Source organism: Camelus bactrianus, chromosome 6, assembly GCF_048773025.1.
Source record: "Camelus bactrianus isolate YW-2024 breed Bactrian camel chromosome 6, ASM4877302v1, whole genome shotgun sequence".
NCBI classification, from domain to species: Eukaryota; Metazoa; Chordata; class Mammalia; order Artiodactyla; family Camelidae; genus Camelus; species Camelus bactrianus.
The window spans coordinates 76,244,737-76,256,077 of NC_133544.1; the positions used below are offsets into that span (position 1 = coordinate 76,244,737).

Below are 11,341 nucleotides of genomic sequence, written 5' to 3' on the forward strand. Positions count from 1 at the left end.
AGCTTTTAGTCTACAAAGGTACAGAGTGGCATTTTTGTCAGAAACACCGTTTAGGCCTCAGGTAGCAAGTTGTGAGGAAGAAAAGATGTTTTGGCACATTCTATCTTAAATCTAGGTTATACATTCTCAACAGTGGTGTCATCCCCAAGGGGGTAAAAATTGGTTCTTAGGGAGCAAAAAGCCTTCATCTTTTTATATGTAGAGCATAGATTATATACAGTTCATTACCAAATATGCAGTATATATAATGTCTAAATCATACTGGAGGATAATTAGAGAAAGTAGTAACAGTTCCTTAGGAAATGATAGCAATAAAAAAGGTAAACTCTGATTTTTATTATACTGACTTTTAAAAAGATAATAGTATTTTTGAGTCAATTTTCATGTAATATAAAATTCACCCTTTTAAAGTGCAGAGATCAATGGTTTTTAGTATTATCACATAGTTGTTCATTTCTCAACACTAGCTAATTTTAAAACATTGTTTTCATCCCAGTAAGAAACCCTGAACTCATTAGTAGGTATTCCTCATTCCTGTTCCCCACAAGCCTCAGTCAACTATTGATCTATATTCTGTCTCTATATTTTCCTATTTCTGACATTTCATATGAGGGAGTCATACAATGTGCTGTCCTTTGTGACTAAATTTTTTCACTTAGCATAATGTTTTCAAGGTTTTTGTAGTGTAGCGTGTATCAGCACTTTATCCTTTTTACTGCTGTGTAGTATTTCACTATATGGATATACTACATGTTTATTTCTCAATGGATGGATATTGAGTTGTTTCAGCTGAAAGAAGTCTCTCTACCATTTATTGTAAGGCTGGCCTATTGGTGATGAATTTCTTCAGCTTTTTCTTGTCTGGAAAACTCTCCTTCAATTCTGAAGACCAACTTTGAAGGATAGAGTATTCTAGGTTGGCAGTTTTTTTCCTTTTAGCATTTAGTGTATTGTGCCTCTCCCTTCTGGCTACAAATTTTCTGCTGAAAAACCTATTAATTGTCTTATGTAGGTTCCCTTGTGCATAACAGGTTGTTTTTCTCTTTCTTGTTTTTAAGTTTCTCTCCTTGTCTTTAACTTTTGAGAATGTGTTAATTATGATGTGTCTTGATATGGGTCTCTTTGGATTAAACTTGTTCTGAACAGTCTGAGCTCCCTGGCTCTGGATGTCTGTGTTCCTCCCCAGGTTAAGGAACTTTTCAGCCATTATTTCTTCGAATAAGTTTCATCTCTCCTTTTCTCTCTTTCCTTCTGGGAACCCTAAAATCAAATATTGGTCATCTTGATGTTGTCCATAGTCCCATACGCTTTTTTACGATGCTCTGATGGATGCATTCCATTGCCTTTTCTTTGAGTTTGCTATCCTTTCTTCTGCTTCATCTGGTCTTCTGTTGAACCCCTTTATTGTATTATTCTGATCAATTATTGTATTTTTCACCTCTGTGATTTTTATTTGGTACTTTCTTATATTTTCTGTCTCTTTGTTGAAATTCTCACTTTGTTCATGCATTGTTCTCCTGGTGGGTATCATTATGACTGTAATTTTGAACTGTGTATCTCATTAAAGTCTTTTTCTGGGGTTTAATCCTACTCTTTAGCATGGAACATAGTCATTTGTTTCTTCATTTTCCTTGACTCTTTTTTTCTCTGCATTAGACAAAACAGCCACCTCTCTGTCTTGCAGGACTACTCTTCTGTAGGAGATAAACCTTATTGTTTAACCCTGCCCTAGATATCTCCATGTTTTTTGATTGTCCAAGAAGCTTTTTGTTCTTAGTGGATCACAGTGTTCAGTGTGTCACAACCTGTCAGTTCCTGAAAGGGAGGTCTCAGTCTGCATCTGGATGAAGGCTGATTGGAAGCCAGACCCTCAGGCAGCAGCTTTTAAAGTATGTAAATATACCTCCTGCAGGGGATGACTGGGAGATGGGTGTTTCTCTCTGTTTTTTCTGCGTTTATCCCTGAGGGGATAAGCCCTCTGGAGTGAGGAAGAGGGACAGCACAGAGATAGCACCCACTGGCCTCTATGGTCTTTGATGAGTATTTCAGTTGACCCTTGGATGTGTGTTTAAATAGAAATCATCCCCTTAGACTGAAGCTTTTAAGATAAGCAAATAGGCCTCTTTCATGGAAAGACTAGGGACATTTCAGTCTGCTCTCCTCTGTGCCAGAGCCCTGGGGGGTTATCCACCTGTAAATTATCTGACCCCTTTAAGAACTGCTTCTCAGTTCACGATAGTCTTAGGGGGTTGGCTTTCAAAGCTAGGTTGCTTAGGGGCCCATCTTTCAGGTACAAAGCTTAAAATTTGAATGCCAGATGTGGGGTTCACACCCTTCTGTCCTCAGGGAGAAGCCAGAAGTGGTGACCTCCTTCCAAATTAGGGGTCACTGCACTGGGGGTGGGGTTTATGGTGAGACTGTTTCTCAGCCTCTCCTACCTGTTTCGATGTGAGTTCTCCTTGTTCAAATGATGTGCAGGAGTCACTCGGTTTCTGGATTTCTTTCGGAGGAATTGTTCCCATGCAGCTGTAGATTCAGTGTGCCCACGGGGGTAGGTAAGTTCAGGATCTGCTGTATTTGCCATCTTGAACCAGAGCTTAGTTCTTGTTTTATTTTAAATCTGGCTTCCTAATGATCACTCTTGGTCAGTATAATTTAGACATCATCCAACAACCAAGAAGAAGCTTTTCTTAAATGCCGTACACTGAACAGGGACATCCATGGGATAAGCATGTCTTCAGTTTTTTCCTTCCTCCTTGCACAGGGTCTCAAGGTCAGCCAGAGGTGAGAAACTTCTCCTTTACCAGGCACCATATATCATTCAGATCTTGACATTTACTGTGTCTCTTGTGACTGTCTAGTTTTCTGGAACTTCCTCTGGAATTCTGGGCCAGGCTCTTATTTTCAGCAACTGAGATCCGTCTTAGGCAGGTGTGATATTGCCAGCAGATTATATTGATTTTGGTAATGCCCTAGGATTAGAGGATTCCCCCCCTCCACCCCCGAGATGAAATTAAATAGACATAATACCTTGGGCACAGAGATTTCTTAGTGAGCTTCATCTGTATTTAAAGCAACTACGATAGCGATTCAGCGTCTCCATTAACCTTGAGGCCACTGGATTTTATAGTTACTGCACCACTGACATGGTTAGAGAGGGGAATGCAAAAATACCAAATTAAAACTTTTTTTAAAGATAAAAAAATTTAAAATCCCACCATTTTACCAAGGTTCACTAGTTTCTCTAGGATAGGTGATTTGCAGTGCACTCTGATTTCTGAAGTGGTTTAGTTGTTTTGCCAGTCATTTTCATGCTTTTTGTGGCAGTGTTCACTAAGGTCCTTACTCCCTCGTCCTGGCAGTCAGTCTTCATGTAGCCCTTTGTTCTCTGCTCCAGCACAACTTGTGGGGACATGGGACCTAAGGCAAGTAGGCTGGGTGAGCTACAGAGAGGCCCATGTATCCACAAGTAGCTGCAGCAAAGAGGAGCTGATCCACGTGGCTATCTTCTGTACCATGAGAGCTGTGTAATCAGAAGAATCTGCAAAACCCTGGACACAGTAAGTGCCTCAACTGATAATACTGATTATCAATATTATTTTAGCCTGAGTAATGAAAGAAGGCACGAAGTAGATGATTTACTTACTTCTGTAGCAAGTTCTTCTGGAATTCTAGGCAGTATCCCCTTTGCCTGTCGATAACAGCACTTGTAACTGTGGTTAAAAAAAAACCAAACAGATCATGCTTGACTATAGTTTCCCGATTTAAGTGCCTGCCAGACCTGTCAGCTTTTCTTTCCTTGGAGATCTGGAGTGTCCCTCGGCCCAAACGGAAATGGAAGATGAATCCACAAAGGGTTACCCTTACCAGTGGATGAGGAGTCAGTGCATAAATGCCCCAGTCTCCCATTCTCCAGAGGGTCCACGGTGAAGGAGCTTTGGAAAGTGGAACCTGTAAAGAGTCCTCTCAGAGAGTACAAGTAACTGAGGATAGCTGGCCAGGAACTCGTGAGTGCGGCCCCCTGTGAGGGCAGGCGGTGAGAGTCATGCTTAGGCTTGGACGGGGAAAGGTGGACAGGAACACAGTGGTTGGGGTAGGTAACCAGTCTGGTGGTGCCCCATACACTGTTACATGGTACTTCATTTTCTAAGTTTCCACCCATTAAGCAGACATTAGAAGACATATTTATGCTTTCAGAGGAAAGAGAGTAAACCTTGGCAAAGAATCTAGTGGACCTGGGGGAGAATCATGCAAGTTCACTGAGAGAACTATGTTCATTTTAGGGAGTTTGCACAGCTGCCTTTACATTCTGAATAACAGATGTTTAATTGTGCCACCTGAAAGCTAAGGTTTTGCTGTGACAAATAACTGAACACTACTGAAAACGTACCTTTCAACTCTAAACAGGTTACAGATCTGCCATTTTGCGAAACACTGCATCATTTGTATGTAGAGATTAAGCTGATATATGGGGTTATTTCCTTTCCAGTGATGTTTCACACAAGAGGAATCTTGTTATTCCTGAATGCAAATGGAAAGTTAAGATGGCAGTTAGAGAACGGAAACAGATAAGTAAATACAGACCTACTCCATCTCTTCTCAAGAGGGGAAAAAAAAAAACAAACCAAGATGCACTTTATCTTAAATGGCTGTTAGAGGATGCACTGAGCAACTTTTAACTATGGTGAATTAACCTATGGCTGATAGGATACTCATTACACTGTGATTAATTGGAATGAGCTTGCCTGGCACTCTTGAAGCTTTTTCTCCTTCAGAACAAGATTGGTTAGTGGGTCATAATTCCCTTAACACTGAAGTCTCCCAGGGAGACTGAGCTCTGGTTGCCCACATAGCTACCCTTCTTTGTCTCTCTCTTCATCCTTGTCTTATATTCCCTGCTCCTCCCCTTCAGATCTTGAGATTATTTTCCAAAATGCTGACCTGCATCCAAGTCCTTGTCTCAGGATCACTTTTCAATGACATCCAAATTAGCTCATCTCGATTCCATTCATAATGCCTGTACCTTTTCTGGCTCCGTGAAAAATTTCCTGTGAGGCATTAAAATTAAACCAGGCCTTGTTTAATCTGTGACTGTTCTGTGTTGCTCTTTCTCTTACTCCCAACTTTCTGGCTCTTCTGCCAATCTTTATTTTTGGCAACTCAGTTTCACGTTACAAGTTCAAGCCAAAATTTACTGCTGGGCCACAGATAAGCTTCTCAACAGAAGTTTTGTGAGGAATAAAGAGAAATAGTCAATTGGAAGATAATCTTGCTTTTAAGTGAACTTGTTTTTATAGAGTAGGAGAACCCTAACAAGCCACTAGGGACTAGCAATTCAGTCGCTGGTTGCTTCACAGCATCGCCAATTTTTTTATCTACTCTACTTTTACGCTGTTTTCTAATCTTTGACCTTGGCCCATCACCTCTTTGCCATCTGGAATTTTACAGCCAGAGCTGTTGAATTCTTGCATGGACCAACATCTGTTTTTCATTTTCCCAACAAATAACTAAGTTGAACAGAATTCTCTTGGATAAGGCTCAGTATGCTGGAAAACTAAGGAATTACCCCAGTGAAGTCTGTTGCCACCCAAGAGATTACAGTTCTTAACTGGGATGCCAATTCATCTTCATTCCCTAGGTGATCTTTGATGCACAGTAGGTATTGGTTCACATTTCTACCACATACATGGACCTCCCCAATTTAGACATTATTTCCAAATGGTTTTCCATCATTGCAGTATACTCATAAGTAGAGAGAAGATATAGAGCTTAAGATAACTTTAAACTTTTTCTAAAATGGACCACACCTTCATTAAAAACATCTTTAACATATATTCTATAACCCATGTAATAAAATTTAAGTACTTACTGTCAAGAAATTAACATGCATACAGTTAAATTTAATTTTTCAGTACTATTGACATATAATTGACATGTAACACTGTATATGTTTAAGGTTTACAGAATGACTTGATTTACATATATTGATATGATTACCACAGTAAATTTACTTAACATCCATTATCTCATGTAGTCTAAAAAGAAAAACTTTTCCCTTATGTTGAGAACTTTAGGATCTACTCTCTTAGCAACTTTCCAATAGACCATACAGCCGTGTCAACTATAGTCATGATGTTGTACATTGTACCCCTAGTACTTACTTGAAGTTTGTACCTTGTGACCACATTTGTCCAGTTCCCTCACCTCCAACCCCCAACCTCTGGTAACCACAGATCTTACCTCTTATTTTAAAAAGTTTGTTCCACCTATAAGTGAAATCAGATACTCTTTGTCACTCTGACTGACTTTTGTATGTTAATTTTGTATCCTGCAACTTTACTGAATTCAGTTATTAGATCTAACAGTTTTGGGGTAGAGTCTTTAGGATTTTCTAATACATAAGCAATTAGAGACAATTTTACTTTCTCCTTTCCAATTTGATGACATGGATTTCTTTTTCCTGTAGATTGTTCTGGCCAGGACTTTCAGTACTATGTTGAAAAGGAGTGGTTAGAGTGGGCACTGTTTTCTTGTTTCTGATCTTAGAGGAAAAGCTTTCAACCTTTTACCATTGAGGGTGATGTTAGTTGTGGGCTTATAAATAAACCTTATTATATTGAGGCATATTCATTCTGTACCTAATTTAAGGCCTTTTACTAGGAACAATGTTGAATTTTGTAAAATGCCTTTTCTATATGTACTGAGATGATCACATGATTTTTCCTTCATTCTATTAATGTGATGGATCACATTCACATGGAGTGATTTACGTATGTTGAGCCACTTTTGCATCCCAGGATCGATCCCACTGAAACACAGTAATGATCCTTTTAGCGTGCTGAATTTGGTTTACCAGTATTTTATCAAGAATTTTTTTCATCTATATTCATCAGGGATATTGGCCTGTAGATTTTTTTTCTTTTCTTTTTCTGTAGTGTCTGATTTCGGTATCAGGGTCATGTTGGCATCGTAAAATGAATTTGGGTGTATTCCCTCCCTCTTTGATTTTCTATAAGAGTTTTTGTAAGTTTGAGAAGGATTAGTGTTAACTCTTCTTTAAGTATTTGGTAGAATTTGCCAGTGAAGCCAGCTGGCCCTGCACTTTTCTTTGAGTTAGTATCACAAGTCTCCAGTCACCTCACCAATATTCGGTCGCATCAGATTTGGCAGGTTGTATGTTTCTAATAATTTTTCCATTTCTTCTAGGTTGTCCAGTTAGTTGGAGTTTACTTGTTTATAGTAGCCTCTGATGATTCTTTGTATTTCTTTGGTAACAGTTATAATGTCTCCTCTTTTGTTCATAATTTTTTTGATTTGGGTCTTTTTCAGTTTTCCTCTTATGTTTTCTAGGTTTATACCATTGTGGTCAGAGGAATTACTTAACACAATTTCAGTATTCTTGAATTTGGTAAGACTTGTTTGTGTCTTACCATAAGAGTATCCTAGAAAGTGCTCCATGTGTGACTGAGAAAAATGTATATTCTGCTGTTTTCAGATAGAATGTTCTCTATGTGTCTATTAGGTTTATTTGATTGATAATGTTCAGACTGCTGTTTCTTCAGTGATTGTCTGGATGATCCATTCACTGTTGCATTGCTGTTCGTTTCTCCTTCTAGTTCTGTTAGTTTTGCTTTATAGATTTGGGTGCATAATTATTTACAGTTGTTACATATTCTTGGAGTATATATGATATCATCAATATCTTTTTCCATCCTTTCATTCTCAGTCTATGTGTGTTAAGGCTAACGCGAACCTCTTGTAAGCAGCATATTGATACCTTATTTGTTAATCGATTCAGATACTCTGTCTTTTGATTGTAGAATTTAATCTATTTACGTTTAAAGTAATTATTGAAATGTAGGGGCTTACTATTGGCATTTAGTTAATTGTTCTGGTTGTTTTGTAGATGCACTCTACTTCTTCTCTTCCTGTCTTTTTTGTGTTTTGATGTCTTTTGTATCAGTATGCTTTGATATCTCTATCATGTTCTTTTGTGTTATTACAGGTTTTTCCCTAGTGGTTACCATGAGGCTTACATAAAATATCTTAAAATGTTAACATCCTATTTTAACTGATAACTTGAATACTATTCCTAAACTTTAAATTTTTACTTCTCCCTTCACATTTTTGATCATTGATGTCATAGTTTAACATATTATTGGATAAACAATATGAAAAAAATATTTTAGTTAGGGTTATTTTTATACTTTTTAAACTTTTAACAGTATTAAGGGTGTTATGCATTTCTATTACCATATTATGGACTCTAACTTTATATATTTACCATTAGTTTTACACTACCTTCTGTTTCTATGATGTTAATTAGCATACTTGTGCTTCCACTCAGTGAAGCCTCATTAGCATTTCTGGTAAGGCAGGTCTGGTGCTGAGGAACTCACTCAGCTTTTGTTTGCTAGGGAAAATTTTTAATCACTTTGTCAGGTATAGAATTCTTGAGTGACCATTTAAAAAAAAAAAAGTTTTAAATATATCAATCCATTCTCTCTTGGCCTAAGAAGTATCTCTTGCAAAATCTACCCACAGTGTTATTGAGGGTTCCTTTGTATGTAATCTGTCTTTTCTCTTGGTGCTTTCAAGATCTTTCTTTGTCTTTGACATTTGACATTTTAATTATATTATGTGTGTCAGTGTAGCCCTGTGCAGGTTCAGCCTCTCTGGGGTACTTTGGGCCTCATGGATCTGGATGTCCCCTACTATTATTGTGTTGTTGTCAATTTCCCTTTTGTGTTTAGAGGACAATGTCTATCTTTGTCTCTTGTTACCTTTTTTAGCTTGAAGTCTATTTTGTCTGATATAAGTATTGCTATGCACACTTTCTTTTGGCTGCCAACTGCTTGGGGTATCACCTTTCATCCCTTTACTTTATGTTGGTCTTTAGAGCTAAGACAAGTCTCCTGGAGGCAGCATAGAGTTGGATCTTATTTTTCAATTTATCCAGCCACTCTGTCTTTTGATTGGTAAATTCAGTTCACTTATTTTTAGGGTGATTATGTGTAAATGAGGACTTACTACTACTATTGTGTCTCTGCTCTAGATTTATGTTTTGTGCTTACCATGAGGTTTGTATAAAACATCTCATAGATAAAATAGTCCTTTTTCTGCTCAAAGCATCCTATTTTTATTTGCCTATATAATCCCATCCTTTTCCCCTTTTATTTATGTTTTTTGTCTCAAATTTCCCCTTCTTCTGTTGAGTTTGTTACCAAATTAAAGTAAGTATAGTTATTTTTACTGCATTTCCCCCCTTTAACTTTTACAATTTAAAAATCTATTATGTTCTAGTTCTATTTATCATCTTGCTCAAAGTTTTGTGTATTTTTGCCCTTTTGTTTCTAGAGTTTCTAGAAGAGCTGCTTTCAACATCTCTTGTAAGGTAGGTCTAGTGAATTCCTTCAGCTTATGTTTGGGAAAGCCTTTATTTCTCCTTCATATCTGAATGGTAACTTTGTCACCCAAAATTATCATCTAGCAATTTTTATTTATCTTTCAGTATTTTGAGAATATTATTGGCCTCTCTCCTGGCCTATAGAATTTCTGCTAAGAAATCTGATAGCCTAATGGGAGTTTATTTTTTTTACCTGGATGCCTTTAAAATTCTTTTGTCACTGACTTGTATATACATCTTATAGAGGGTCTTTTTGTATTGAGGTAATTAGGTGTCTTCACAGCCTTATGACCTTTACCAGTTTTGAGACGTTCCCTGTTATTGTCACCTCCTTAATGGAGCTTGATAGTTCTCATAGATTTTTAATTTTCTCACCTTTACCTATATCATTTCTAGATTTCTACCTTCAAGCTGTCTAATCTTCTCTTTCATATGGCCTGCTCTATTTCCAATGCTTTCTAATGCATTCTTCATATTTTTTTACTGAGTTTTTCAGCTAGAGAATCTGCTTGGTTCTTTTCTTTGTTTCTTTATGACAGCTATTTTGAATTCTGTCAGTTACATTACAATATTCTGTGACTTTAAGATTTATGGAGAATTGTTAGCTTTTGTGAAACCATGTTACTAAAGTTTTTCATGGTGCTTGATGAGTTGTTCCTCTGCTGGCACATTTAAAGCAGTAAAATACCTTTCTTTAGGTTTTTTCCCCTTATGTGGCACTAAAGCACAAGTTTTGAGAATAAGAATTGTCCACCCTCCATCACCTGGGGCACCAGCATTGTGAGCACCACCTCTGTGGCTGGCAGGCCAGGGTTTTGGGCCCCACTGCCTCCCCTGCTGCTACTGGGTTCTCTGGCACCGTGGGCTCAGCGTCCATGGCCTGGAAGCCAGGGTTGCAGGCACGACCGTCACTTGATTCTGCCTCTTTTATGTGTTCCCATCCACCTACTTTTAGAGAGAGGTTTGGATCTCTCGGGCATCCTGGTGGCTCAGGCAAGGAAACCTTTGTTAGTTATGGATGTTTTCATGGTTTTAGATTGAAGGAGAGAGACAAAGGCAGTGCTTTACATTACTATGATGCTGCCATCACTCTAAAAGACAATACACTAAAATGTGCCCAGTCTTTCTGTGAAAGACGCCTATTTGCTTATCCTAAAAGCTTCAGCCTGAGAAATAGGCCTTCTAATTTCACACACAACTAGGGGCCAACTGCAATATTGCAGAGATGGTGGAAGTTTGCTGGCACCATCTTTGCACTCCGTCTTGTTCTAGGCCCCTACTATCTCCTGAAAAGGAACTTGTGTACATGTCAGCAGCCCACGTTTTTCAGCTGCCACCCAGGAAATGTACCTTTTTAATCTGCCTCTGGTGGCCAGCAGGTCTTCTGTTTCTTTGCTCATTACCATTCTATAGAACACATAAACAGTTCTTAATCAGCTATGTATCTAGGGCAGAGCAAACCAGGAGACAGAAATTCCCAGCCTTTCCTTTAGAGAGGCCAGCAAGAGTGCCCTCTTCACTGTCCCTCTGCCCTGCTGCAGGTCACCAGTGTCTCAGAAGAGGAGTTTGTGCCCAGTAAAGCTCCATAGCTTTTGGAGCTGCTGCCCAGAGGCCACATCCCTTCAGGATGCAGTGCAGAATGAGTATTCAGACATCTTCATCTCCCAGTCTTCCCCTGAAAGAGGTACATTTTCATACTTTAAAAGCTGCTGACTGAGATCTTTCCCCTTTCCCTTTGGGACACCTGAGGTAGTCGTATCCTTACGTACTGGGAGCCACTAAAAACACAAAGAATTGAGGGGCAATAATGATCTGGGACAGGGCTGACCAAAGTTTTATTTCCTACACAAGATAATCCTTCAAGACTAGGAGAGGTGGCTGTTTTGCCTAATGCAGAGAGACCAACAAAGAGTAAAAATGAAGAAACACAGGAAT

The 11,341-nt window shown here is 38.5% G+C and overlaps 1 long non-coding RNA gene across 1 annotated transcript in view; it reads left to right on the plus strand.

Annotated features, from left to right (window-relative positions):
• LOC123619688 (uncharacterized) overlaps window positions 1–11,084 on the plus strand; it is a 129,135-nt gene extending 118,051 nt beyond the window's left edge. Inside the window, exons 2-3 of the long non-coding RNA XR_006728351.2 lie at window positions 9,358–9,394; window positions 10,948–11,084. This is a non-coding gene — a long non-coding RNA (uncharacterized LOC123619688). The remainder of the gene's footprint in view (window positions 1–9,357; window positions 9,395–10,947) is intronic.
• The last annotated feature ends 257 nt before the right edge of the window (window positions 11,085–11,341 follow it).